This window comes from Anolis sagrei, chromosome 12 (assembly GCF_037176765.1).
Source record: "Anolis sagrei isolate rAnoSag1 chromosome 12, rAnoSag1.mat, whole genome shotgun sequence".
Lineage (NCBI taxonomy): Eukaryota > Metazoa > Chordata > Lepidosauria > Squamata > Dactyloidae > Anolis > Anolis sagrei.
Genome location: NC_090032.1, coordinates 3398528 through 3409373, shown reverse-complemented (window position 1 = coordinate 3409373; position 10846 = coordinate 3398528). Strand labels below are relative to the sequence as shown.

At 47.3% G+C, this 10846-nt stretch overlaps 1 long non-coding RNA gene across 1 annotated transcript; it reads left to right on the top strand.

Moving 5' to 3' along the window:
• The first annotated feature begins 4432 nt into the window (after positions 1-4432).
• Positions 4433-10267, top strand: LOC137097704 (uncharacterized). Its single transcript, XR_010910373.1, has 2 exons — positions 4433-4683; positions 6473-10267. It is a non-coding gene; the product is annotated as an uncharacterized lncRNA (long non-coding RNA).
• The last annotated feature ends 579 nt before the right edge of the window (positions 10268-10846 follow it).

The window sequence follows — 10846 nt, the reverse complement described above, 5'->3', positions numbered from 1 at the left end:
CTTAGAACTTTCCTTCCAGCACCACTGTTCAAAAGCATCTCTCTTCCTTCGCTCAGTTTTCCTTATGGTCCAGCTGACATTTGCCCACTTGCCTTCCCAAGAGATTTGCAGGATTTTCCAGAGGCAGAGCTGATGGAATTGTTCTAGGAGTTGCATGTGACATCTGTAGACTGTCCACGTTTCACAGGCATATAGCAGGGTTGGGAGGACAATATGAATGGAGAGAGTTGGGTCTCAGATACCCTGAGAGGGACTTTTCCGACACATTTCCCTTAGAAGTTGCCCGGATTAGGTTTCCAGGGGATCCGGCTGTTTTGCCCTAACTAGCTGAGGGATAGGCTGGGTAGGGACGCTACCTCGGCTTTGCCACCACGTTCAGGATCCATAGAGTTAGATCCAGCCCATCTTTCAATCTCTTTTCCTACCCACCAACATTCCATTTTCCATTCTTGAGTTCAGAGTAGAGCAACTGCTTTGGGAGACGGTGGTCGGGCATTCGGACAACGTGGCTGGGCCAGCAGAGTTGATGGCAGAGGACCATCGCTTCAGTGCTGGTGGTCTTTGCTTCTTCCAGCACGCTGACATTTGTCCACTTGCCTTCCCAAGAGATTTGCAGGATTTTCCAGAGGCAGTGCTGATGGAATTGTTCTAGGAGTTGCATGTGACGTCTGTAGACTGTCCACGTTTCACAGGCATATAGCAGGGTTGGGAGGACAATATGAATGGAGAGAGTTGGGTCTCAGATACCCTGAGAAGGACTTTTCCGACACATTTCCCTTAGTTGTCCGGATTAGGTTTCCAGGGGATCCGGCTGTTTTGCCCTAACTAGCTGAGGGATAGGCCGGGTAGGGACGCTACCTCGGCTTTGCCACCAAGTTCAGGATCCATAGGGTTAGATCCAATCAAAGTTTAATAGGTAACAGTTAATAAAAGTTGCCCATATTTAAACCCAAATACTGGTGTGTGGTCTCGTCATTTCTGGGGTTGGCAGGCAAATGAGCTCCACCTTTGTAACTCCTCAACTGATGGCAGTACTGGTATGCGGCAGGTACTGGCTTGTTCAGTAGACTCTTCTTACAGTTCCATTTTGGTTGGAAGCCTTAGCATTGAATTGTTGTGTTGTTAAAGTGTGAAGTATGGAACCCCGCGCAGATGGTCGTTCAATGGGACTTAAGCAACGTGCCGTCATTGAAATCTTGACAGCAGAAGGTGTCACGTCAACATCTTTAAACTTACTCGCCCAACAATGCACAGTACTCACAGCAACACAATCACCATAAACAGCTTGCATTCTCTGATTAATCTCCTTTGGGGTGACACCTTCTGCTGTCAACAATTCAATGACTGAATGTTGCTTAAGTCGCATTGACCGACCATCTGGGTTCCATACTTTGCACTTTAACAGCACAACCGTTCAAAATGGAATGGAACTGTAGAGGAGAGTCTACTGAACAAACCAGATGGTTCATAAGGAGATATACATTCCACAGTCAAGGGGACACCACTGAGAAGGCCCTGTCTCTCATCCCTGCCAAATGCATCAGTGAGGAAGGCGGGATCGAGAGCAGGGCCTCCCCAGAAGATCTTAGTTTCCTAGATGGTCCATCAGGAGAAATACATTCCACAGTGGAGGGGCCACCATTGAGAAGGCCCTGTCTCTCATCCTTGCCAAACGCATCTGAGAGGAAGGTGGGACTGAGAGTAGGGCCTCCCCAGAAGATCTTAGTGTCCTAGATGGTTCATAAGGAGAGATACATTCCACAGTTGAGGGGCCACCACTGAGAAGGGCCTGTTTCTCATCCCTGCCAAACGCATCTGTGAGGAAGTCAGGACCGAGAGCAGGGCCTCCCTAGAAGATCTTAGTGTCCTACATGGTTCATAAGGGGAGATACATTCCAGTCGAGGGGCCACCATTGAGAAGGCCCTGTCTTTTGTTCCCTTCCAAACACATCTGTGAGGAAGGTGAGACCGAGAGCAGGGCCTCCCCAGAATATCTTAGTGTCCTAGATGGTTCATAAGGAGAGATACATTCCACAGTGGAGGGGCCACCACTGAGAAGGCCCTGTCTCTCATCCCCACCAAACACATCTGTGAAGAAGGTAGGAACGAGAGCATGGCCTCCAGAATATCTTAGTGTCCTAGATGGTTCATAAGGAGAGATACATTCCACAGTCGAGGGTCCACCACTGAGAAGGTCCTGTCTCTCATCCCCACCAAACGCATCTGTGAGGAAGTCATGACCGAGAGCAGGGCCTCTCCAGAAGATCTTAGTGTCCTAGATGGCTCGTAAGGAGAGATACATTCCACAGTTGAGGGGCCACCACTGAGAAGGTCCTGTCTCTCATCCCCGCCAAACGCATCTGTGAGGAAGGCAGGACCGAGAGCAGGGCCTCTCCAGAATATCTTAGTGTCCTAGATGGTTCATAAGGAGAGATACATTCGGACAGGTAAGCTGTTGTTGTTGTTGTTCGAGTAGAGAATTGACCGTTGGTCTCCAGACTTATAGTCTGATATTCAAACCACTGCACCACACTATCTCCTTGTAAACTTTACTTGGCTTGAAGACGACACCACTGGTCCATTTACTGCCTATTTTTCTCATTTTCCATGTAATTGGCACGTATCTTCCAAGCCCTATGAGTCTCCCTTAGGGAAGCAGTGAACCGAGAAGGAAATGTACCGACCCCTGGAATGAGTTTCCTGGTAGACATCAGAGAAGCCACCGAACCAGCTTTTCATGGGCACGGCTCTCGCCCTGAATCATTTGATTATGGGGTGTTCCTTCTTGTGTTTTCTTCCCCGCCCTTTCACATCCTCATTTGTTCTTAATTACTCCAAGGAGCACACGCCTGCATTCTTGCTCTCTTGGCTCATCCCTTGGACCTGATTTCACGCTCCTCGGCTGTTTTTGGACAACCTGTAAAACTGGCTGAATCCAGTCGTGGTTAAAGAAAAGGCATGACGTTATACTGTGTAGCTGTTCCAGTGTGCAGAGAGAGACTCAGTGTGTTAAAACCTAGTCCTAACTAGAGAAAATTAGGAGATTTGCTGAAGTGATGATTCACTGGTTCCCCGACTGTGTCAATCCGTTCTCTCCAGTTGAGATATACCAATGGGATTCAGGCCATTGATTACAGAAGGGTAAATTCTGGTGTAATACCAATTCAAGGGTCCGTTTGTGACACTGATGAAGTGCGTCCTCATTCTTTGCAGGCTTGCTGGAGATTTTTATGGCCTCGTAAATCAGTTAAATTAGCCTCCCCACATAAATGGTACCTAAAATTCTGATGTGATATCAATTCTTTGTTGTTGTTTATTCGTTCTGTCACTTCCGACTCTTCGTGACCTCATGGACCAGCCCATGCCACAGCTCCCTGTCGGCCATCACCACCCCCAGCTCCTTCAGAGTCAAGCCAGTCACTTCAAGGGTCCGTTTGTGACACTGATGAAGACCAGAGAATACTTTGACTAGGGAACATTTTGACTAGGGAACACTTTGACCAGGGACCACATTGACCAGGGACCACTTGACCAGGGGCCACTTGACCAGGAACCACATTGACCAGGGAACATTTTGACCAGGGACCACATTGACCAGGAAACACTTTGACCAGGGACATTGACCAGGGACCACTAGACTAGGGGCCACTTGACCAGGGACCACTTGACCAGGAACCACATTGACCAGGGAACACTTTGACCAGGAACCACATTGACCAGGGAAAACTTTGACCAGGAACCGCTTGACTAGGGACCACTTGACCAGGGACCACTCTCCAACATTAGTACCAAAAGAGTTACGAATCGATTTATGGTCAACCAGATTCGGTTTGGTTATTTGGGGTGCTGATTCACCAAAATGGCACTGGACAGACCACATCAGTTCCTGATACAGAACACACGCCATCCAGTAGTCACCATCTGCTCATCCACAGAAAACCATATTTCATAATCTAGAACTGATGTGGTAGTAGTAATCTTTTGTTGGTAGTCCACCTCTCCAAACCCAACATCCCCATTGCCTCGGCACTATAAGAGAGTTTTGCTGTGTAGTTTTGAGGCAACTGTGTAATAATAGTGAAGCCGTGGACCATAGTTTCATTCTTGGGGACCATTGCTGATCCACAGACCACAGGTTAGGAACCACTGGTCTAGATGTTTGGGAGTGGTCCTTTGATCCCCTCTTCTTTCTAGTTTGGATTTAATAGTTTCATAAAGTCTTATCAAGGATGAACAGTCCCACCCAACTTCAAGCCTAATCTGAACACCATGTTGGGTGGACTTTCTGGTATCGCTTTCCTTTTGGTTTCAAAATAACCCTTTATTTTTAAACTAGTGATTAACTTCCAGTCTCTTGAGAGATCGGTATTTGAAAAATGTGTTCACCCCCCGCCTTTTCTAAGAGCTTGTGATTTGGGGGCTGGGGAAACAATGGAGCCTGGGCAGGTTGGACAAAAATACCTTGTGTCGAGAAATGCCATCCTTGGGAGTATTCTGTCTTTGGAATGGCCCAACTGGATAATTCGTATGAGCTGATCGGGTTGCAATGAGGGTAGACACAAAGGGGGATGTTTCATGTCTTGGTACAACCCAGGGCTAGTTGTTTAAAAAGAGGGGGATTGCCTTGTTTCTCTCCAAAACAGACAACTTTGGGGTGTTTGCTTTTGACTTGACCAACGATAGGTAAGTGACAATTTTGCTTAAGTTGCCTGCCTTTTGATTCGTTAAGACTAAATTTGGGTTAAGGTCAAAAATTACCTAAATAGGAGATAAAGTCTCCCATCCTTTCTATTTTCTCCTCCCTTCCTCCCTCCCTTCCTTCCTTCCCTCCTTCCTTCTTTCCCTTCTTTTCTTCTTCCCTCCCTTCCTCCCTTCTTTCCCTCTTTTCCTTTCTTTCTTTCTTTCTTTCTTTCTTTCTTTCTTTCTTTCTTTTCTCCCTCCCTCCCTCCCTTCCTCCCTTCCTCCCTTCCTCCCTCCCTCCCTCCCTCCCTCCCTCCCTTCCTTCCCCTTCCTTCCTTCCTTCCTTCCTTCCTTCCCTTCCCTTCCTTCCCTTCCCTCCCTTCCCTTCCCTTCCCTTCCCTTCCCTTCCCTTCCCTTCCCTTCCCTTCCCTTCCCTTCCCTTCCCTTCCCTTCCTTCCTTTTCTTCCTCCCTTCGCTCCCTCCCTCCCTCCCTCCCTTTTCCCTCCCTCCTTTTTCCCTGCCTCCTTTCCTCCTTTCCTTTCTCCTTTCCCTTCCTTCCTTCCTTCCTTCCTTCTTTCCTTCCTTCTTTCTTTCCCTCCCTCCCTTCTTTCCCTTCTTTCCCTCCCTCCCCCTCCCTCCCTCCCTCCCTCCCTCCCTCCCTCCCTTCCTTCCTTCCTTCCTTCCTTCCTTCCTTCCTTCCTTCCTTCCCTCCCTACCTTTTCCCTCCCTTCTTTCCTCCTTTCCTTCTTTCCTTCTTTCCTTCTTTCCTTCCTTCTTTCTTTCCTTCCTTCCATCCTTCTTTCCTTCCTTTCTTCCTTCCTTCCTTCCCTCCCTCCCTCCCTCCCTTCCTTCCTTCCTTCCTTCCTTCCTTCCTTCTTTCCCTCCCTCCCTACCTCCCTTCTTTCCCTCCCTCCCTCCCTCCCTTCCTTCCGGCAGGAGGACAACGTGGCCGGTCCAGCAGAGTTGATGGCAGAGGACCATTGCTTCAATGCTGGTGGTCTTTGCTTCTTCCAGCACGTTGACATTTATCCACTTGCCTTTCCAAGAGATTTGCAGGATTTTCCAGATGCAGTGCTGATGGAATTGTTCTAGGAGTTGCATGTGACATCTGTATACAGTCCACGTTTCACAGGCATATAGCAGGGTTGGGAGGACAATAGCTTTATAAACAAGCACCTTGGTATCCCTATAGATGTCCCGGTCCTCAAACACTCTCTTCTTCATTTGGAAAACTGCTGCACTTGCAGAGCTCAGGCGGTGTTGCATTTCAGTGTCAATGTGATGTCTATAGACAGTCCACGTTTCGCAGTCATATAACAGGGTTGGGAGGACAATGGCTTTATAAACAAGCACCTTGTTATCCCTACGGATGTCCCCGTCCTCAAACACTCTCTGCTTTATTCAGAAAAATGCTGCACTCGCAAAGCTCAGGCGGTGTTGTATTTCAGTGTCAATATTGACTTTGGCGGAGAGGTGGCTGCCCAAGGGAGTGGAAGTGGTCAACATTTTCTAATGTTACACCATTAAGCTGTATCTCTGGCATTGGAGAGGGATTGGCTGGTGACTACTGGAAGAGCACATATATCAGTATATATTATAGCTATGTAATGTATACTGAGATAGAGGATTCCAGCTATTGTATTTTCCCACCAAGAAACTAACTTTCTAATTGTGAAATTGGGAAAGATTTGGCACTGCTTCAAACTGATTACTCACTCCCCACTTTTCTGTTTCGCTGTTACAATAATATTTAATTCTGGTATATAGTCAACATCTCTATCATCTCTCCTAGGTGGACCAAAGGGTTAGAAAGATGTCCTCAGAGAGCACCGACCAGCAGAAGAAGCAGAGTCCCACCCTGCCTCCGGCACTGAGCAACTTTTCTTCTGAACCCATCCCAGATGGAGAAGAACCTGCACCGCCACCAACCAAAGAGCCCGAAGTTCCACCAGAGGAGGAGAACAAGGAGCCCAATGAAAAGAAAGAATTGCCTCCCCAGCCTGATCCAGAACCAGATCAAGAATCTGAACCATCAAAACCTGATCTTTCATCTGGAAATGAGAAGGAGCAACCACAACCATCTGAACAGCAACCCGAAGAACCTCCAACCTTGCCTCGGGCGCTAAGTCAAGAAACCCTGAAGGTAGACCGTCCTCCTCTTGAAGAAACTGAAGGAGATGCGTCCAACCAAGCCCCACCATCAGCTCCGGTGGAAGATAAGCAACAGCAGAGGAAACAATCTTCTACATGGCCCTTGAAGTAGTCAGCTATACAACGAGATCTCACAATAATGTTATGATCTGAGGGTGCATCTACACTGTAGGATGACTGCCACTTGACTCCATTGGCTCAATGTCATGAAATCTTGGTAGTTCTTCCAAGGTTGTTAGACTTGTATTGTTGAAGGCTTTCATGGCTGGAATCACTGGGTTGTTGTAGGTTTTTTGGGCTATAGGGTCATGTTCTAGAGGCATTCTCTCCTGACGTTGTGCCAGGAGGACCTAGAGATCCCTAGTGGTGTTTTCTCTCAATGAATATCTAGATTTTCAAGCATGACCATATCCTTCCAGTCTAAGCTGTCCACAGAGTCATCTCCCCGGGAATATCTAAGTTCTCCAGTACAAGTTGACCATAGCATTGCACTGGAAGACCTAGAGATTCCTAGTGTTGGGTTGTTGTAGGTTTTTTCGGGCTATATGGCCATGTTCTAGAGGCATTCTCTCCTGACATTTGGCCTACATCTATGGCAAGCATCCTCAGAGGTTGTGAGGACCTAGAGATCCCTAGTAGTGTTTTCTCTCAATGAATATCTAGATTTTCAAGCATGACCATATCCTTCCAGTCTAAGCTGTCCACAGAGTCATCTCCCCGGGAATATCTAAGTTCTCCAGTACAAGTTGACCATAGCATTGCACTGGAAGACCTAGAGATTCCTAGTGTAGGGTTGTTGTAGGGTTTTTTTTGGGCTATATGTCCATGTTCTAGAGGCATTCTCTCCTGACGTTTCACCTGCATCTATGGCAAGCATCCTCAGAGGTTGTGAGGTCTAGAACATGGCCATATAGCCCGAAAAACCTACAACAACCCAGTGATTCCAGCCATGGAAGCCTTCGACAATACAAGAAGAGATGCTCCTCAAGGTGCATGGACCATAATAAATATTGTTGTGGTTGACCTCACAACCTCTGAGGATGCTTGCCATAGATGCAGGCGAAACGTCAGGAGAGAATGCCTCTAGAACATGACCCTATAGCCTGAAAAAACCTACAACAACCCAGTTGTTAGACTTCTTTATCAAAGAGGGCTGGTGTCTCACTAAACGGCAACTCCCAGGACTCCACAGCAGTAGGCCACGGCAATGGAAAGTGATGTCAAACTGCATTCATTCTACAGTATAGATACTCCCTGTATCATAGTGCTAGATCAGTGGTTCTCAACCTGGGGTCCCCAGATGTTTTTGGCCTACAACTCCCAGAAATCCCATCCAGTTTACCAGCTGTTAGGATTTCTGGGAGTTGAAGGCCATAAACATCTTGAGAACCACTGTGCTAGATGATTGCTCCTTGCTCGGTTTCCTTTCTGTGGTGGTATTTCCATTTGCAATCCATTATTAAAAGGCAGCATTGGAGGGTGGGATTCCACCTCATCCTTGAATTTCATATCAGACTCCATTCCACATCCCTTTTAGGGGTGTATATTATTCCGTTTGGTGATATCAGGTTTGGGGAAATTCAATGATTCAGCTGCTAGATCACCGAAAACAGGCTGGGCAGGAGGCTTTTCCTGCTTTGTACCAAATCCGTTCTCTGTTAAGTTGGGTGCTATTTGGATGCTCCACATGAAAACATTGGAGCTTGTGCTTTTAAGGGTCTGTCTGATGTGCTCTTGGACTTCAATTCCCAGAACCCCTTCTTGTGTCTTTTAAAATTCAAAAAATATTATGGTAAAAATATTTTTAAAATTCCCAAAAATCAATGGGTTGGTGAAACGTTCTGAAACTTGGCCCACTTGCAGTCGTAGGGAGTTTATCCAGAGGGTTTAAAAGAGGCGATGGTTCCACCGCTGCTGAAGAAACCAGACTTAGATCATTCAGTTCCCTCTAGCTACTGCCCAGTCTCGAACCTTCCTGTTCTGGGCAAGGTGGTTGAGAGGGCAGCAGCGGAACAGTTGCAGCAGTTCCTAAATGACACGGCCGGACTCGATCTCTTCCAGTCTGGCTTCCGTAGTGGGCCCGGGACGGAGACTGTGCTAGTTGCCATCACAGATCAGCTTTGCTGCCAGATGGATCAAGGTGGATCAGCACTGCTTGTGTTATTGGGCCTCACAGCAGTATTTGATATGGTCGATCACAATCTATTGACCCACCGCCTAGCCATGACTGGGGGTTAGGGGGATACCCCTTAAGTGGGTGTCCTACTTCCTCCAGAATTGGGCAGTGTGTGGTGAGGGGAGAGATGGTTTCCGAGAGGTCTCCGCTAGTATGTGGGGTCCCGCAGGGAGCCATTCTCTTTCCTCTTTTATTTAACATCTATATGCAACCGCTTGCCCGACTGGTGCAGAGCTTTGGGCTTGAGTGCCACTAGTACGCTGACGACATTCAGCTCATTCTGAGCATGGAGGGCCGTCCGGACTCTGTACCTGAAAATTTCCATCAGTGCCTTGAGGCCGTTACTGGATGGTTGCGTGCCAGCAGGTTGAGGGTGAACCCAGCGAAGACGGAGATCCTTTGGCTGGTCCGCCCTGGTGGGAGGGAGATCCAGCTGCCTACCCTGGATGGCGAGACACTATGTCCGTCACCTTCTGTCAAAAGCCTTGGTGTCTTATTGGACCCACTGCTGCTCACAATGGAGGCCCAGGTCTCTGCTGTGAGCAGATCTGCATTTTTCCATCTACGTCAGGCTAGGCGACTGGCTCCCTTCCTATCTAGGAACGACCTGGCAATGGTGATCCAGGCTACGGTGATCTCGATGTTTGACTACTGTAACGCCCTCTACATTGGCCTTCCTTTGTCAGTGATCCGGAAACTGAAGCTGGTGCAAAATGTGGCGGCTCGTCTTCTTGCCGGGGTGCCGGCGAGGTGTCGTATCACCCCAATTCTACAACAGCTGCACTGGCTTCCAATTGAGTACCGGATCACTTTCAAGGTGCTGGTACTAACCTTTAAGGCCTTACGTGGTCTGGGGCCGGCGTACCTGAGGGCTTGCTTATCCCCCTACCAACCCCAGAGATTACTCCAATCTGAAGACCAAAATTTGCTTGACATCCCCAACATCCGGACTTATCATCTGTCCTCTACTAGGCAGAGAGCCTTCTCGATCGTGGCCCCTTATTTATGGAATGCCTTGCCGGTTGAAACTTGAACCATCCGAGACCTACTTGCTTTTCGGAAAGCCTGTAAAACTTTTCTTTTCCGGCAAGCTTTCGATGGGTGAACAACCCGGGCTATGTCTGTCCTTGCTGCCTATTGTTATTGTTATGGTTATTTTTTAAAGCTAATTGTATTGTTTTTAATCTATTTCTGTAAACCACTCCGAGCCAAATTGGGAGTAGCGGTATACAAGTCAAATAAATAAATAAATAAATAAAATGTGGCCTACAAGTGAGGCAAGTTTCATGGTAATAGACCTAAAAATTACAGAGAAATGAGACTCTAAAGCAGGGGTCCTCAAACTTTTTAAACAGAGGGCCAGGTCACCATCCTTCAAATTGTTGTAGGACCAGATTATAATTTGAAAAAAACATGAATAAATTCCTATGCACACTGCATATATCTTATTTGTAGTGCAAAAACAATTTAAAACAATACGATAATTAAAATGAAGAACAATTTTAACAAATATAAACTTATTTGTATTTCAATTTGAAGTGTGGGCCTGCTTTTGGCTGATGAGATAGGATTGTTGTTGTTGTTGTTGTTGTTGTTGTTGTTGTGTGCTTTCAAGTCATTTCAGACTTAGGTTGACCCTGAGTGAGGGCCGGGTAAATGACCTTGGAGAGTCGTATCCGGTCCGCGGGCCGTAGTTTGAGGACCCTTGCTCTAAAGTTTCCCCATTGGTGCCAACTGATTGATTCTTACTCCCAACCCAATGTTGGGAATTTCCCAGTAAACAGGATGGGGGGGGGGGGCAGCCAAAAATAGGACTGAAAATGGTTGTTTTTTAAAAAC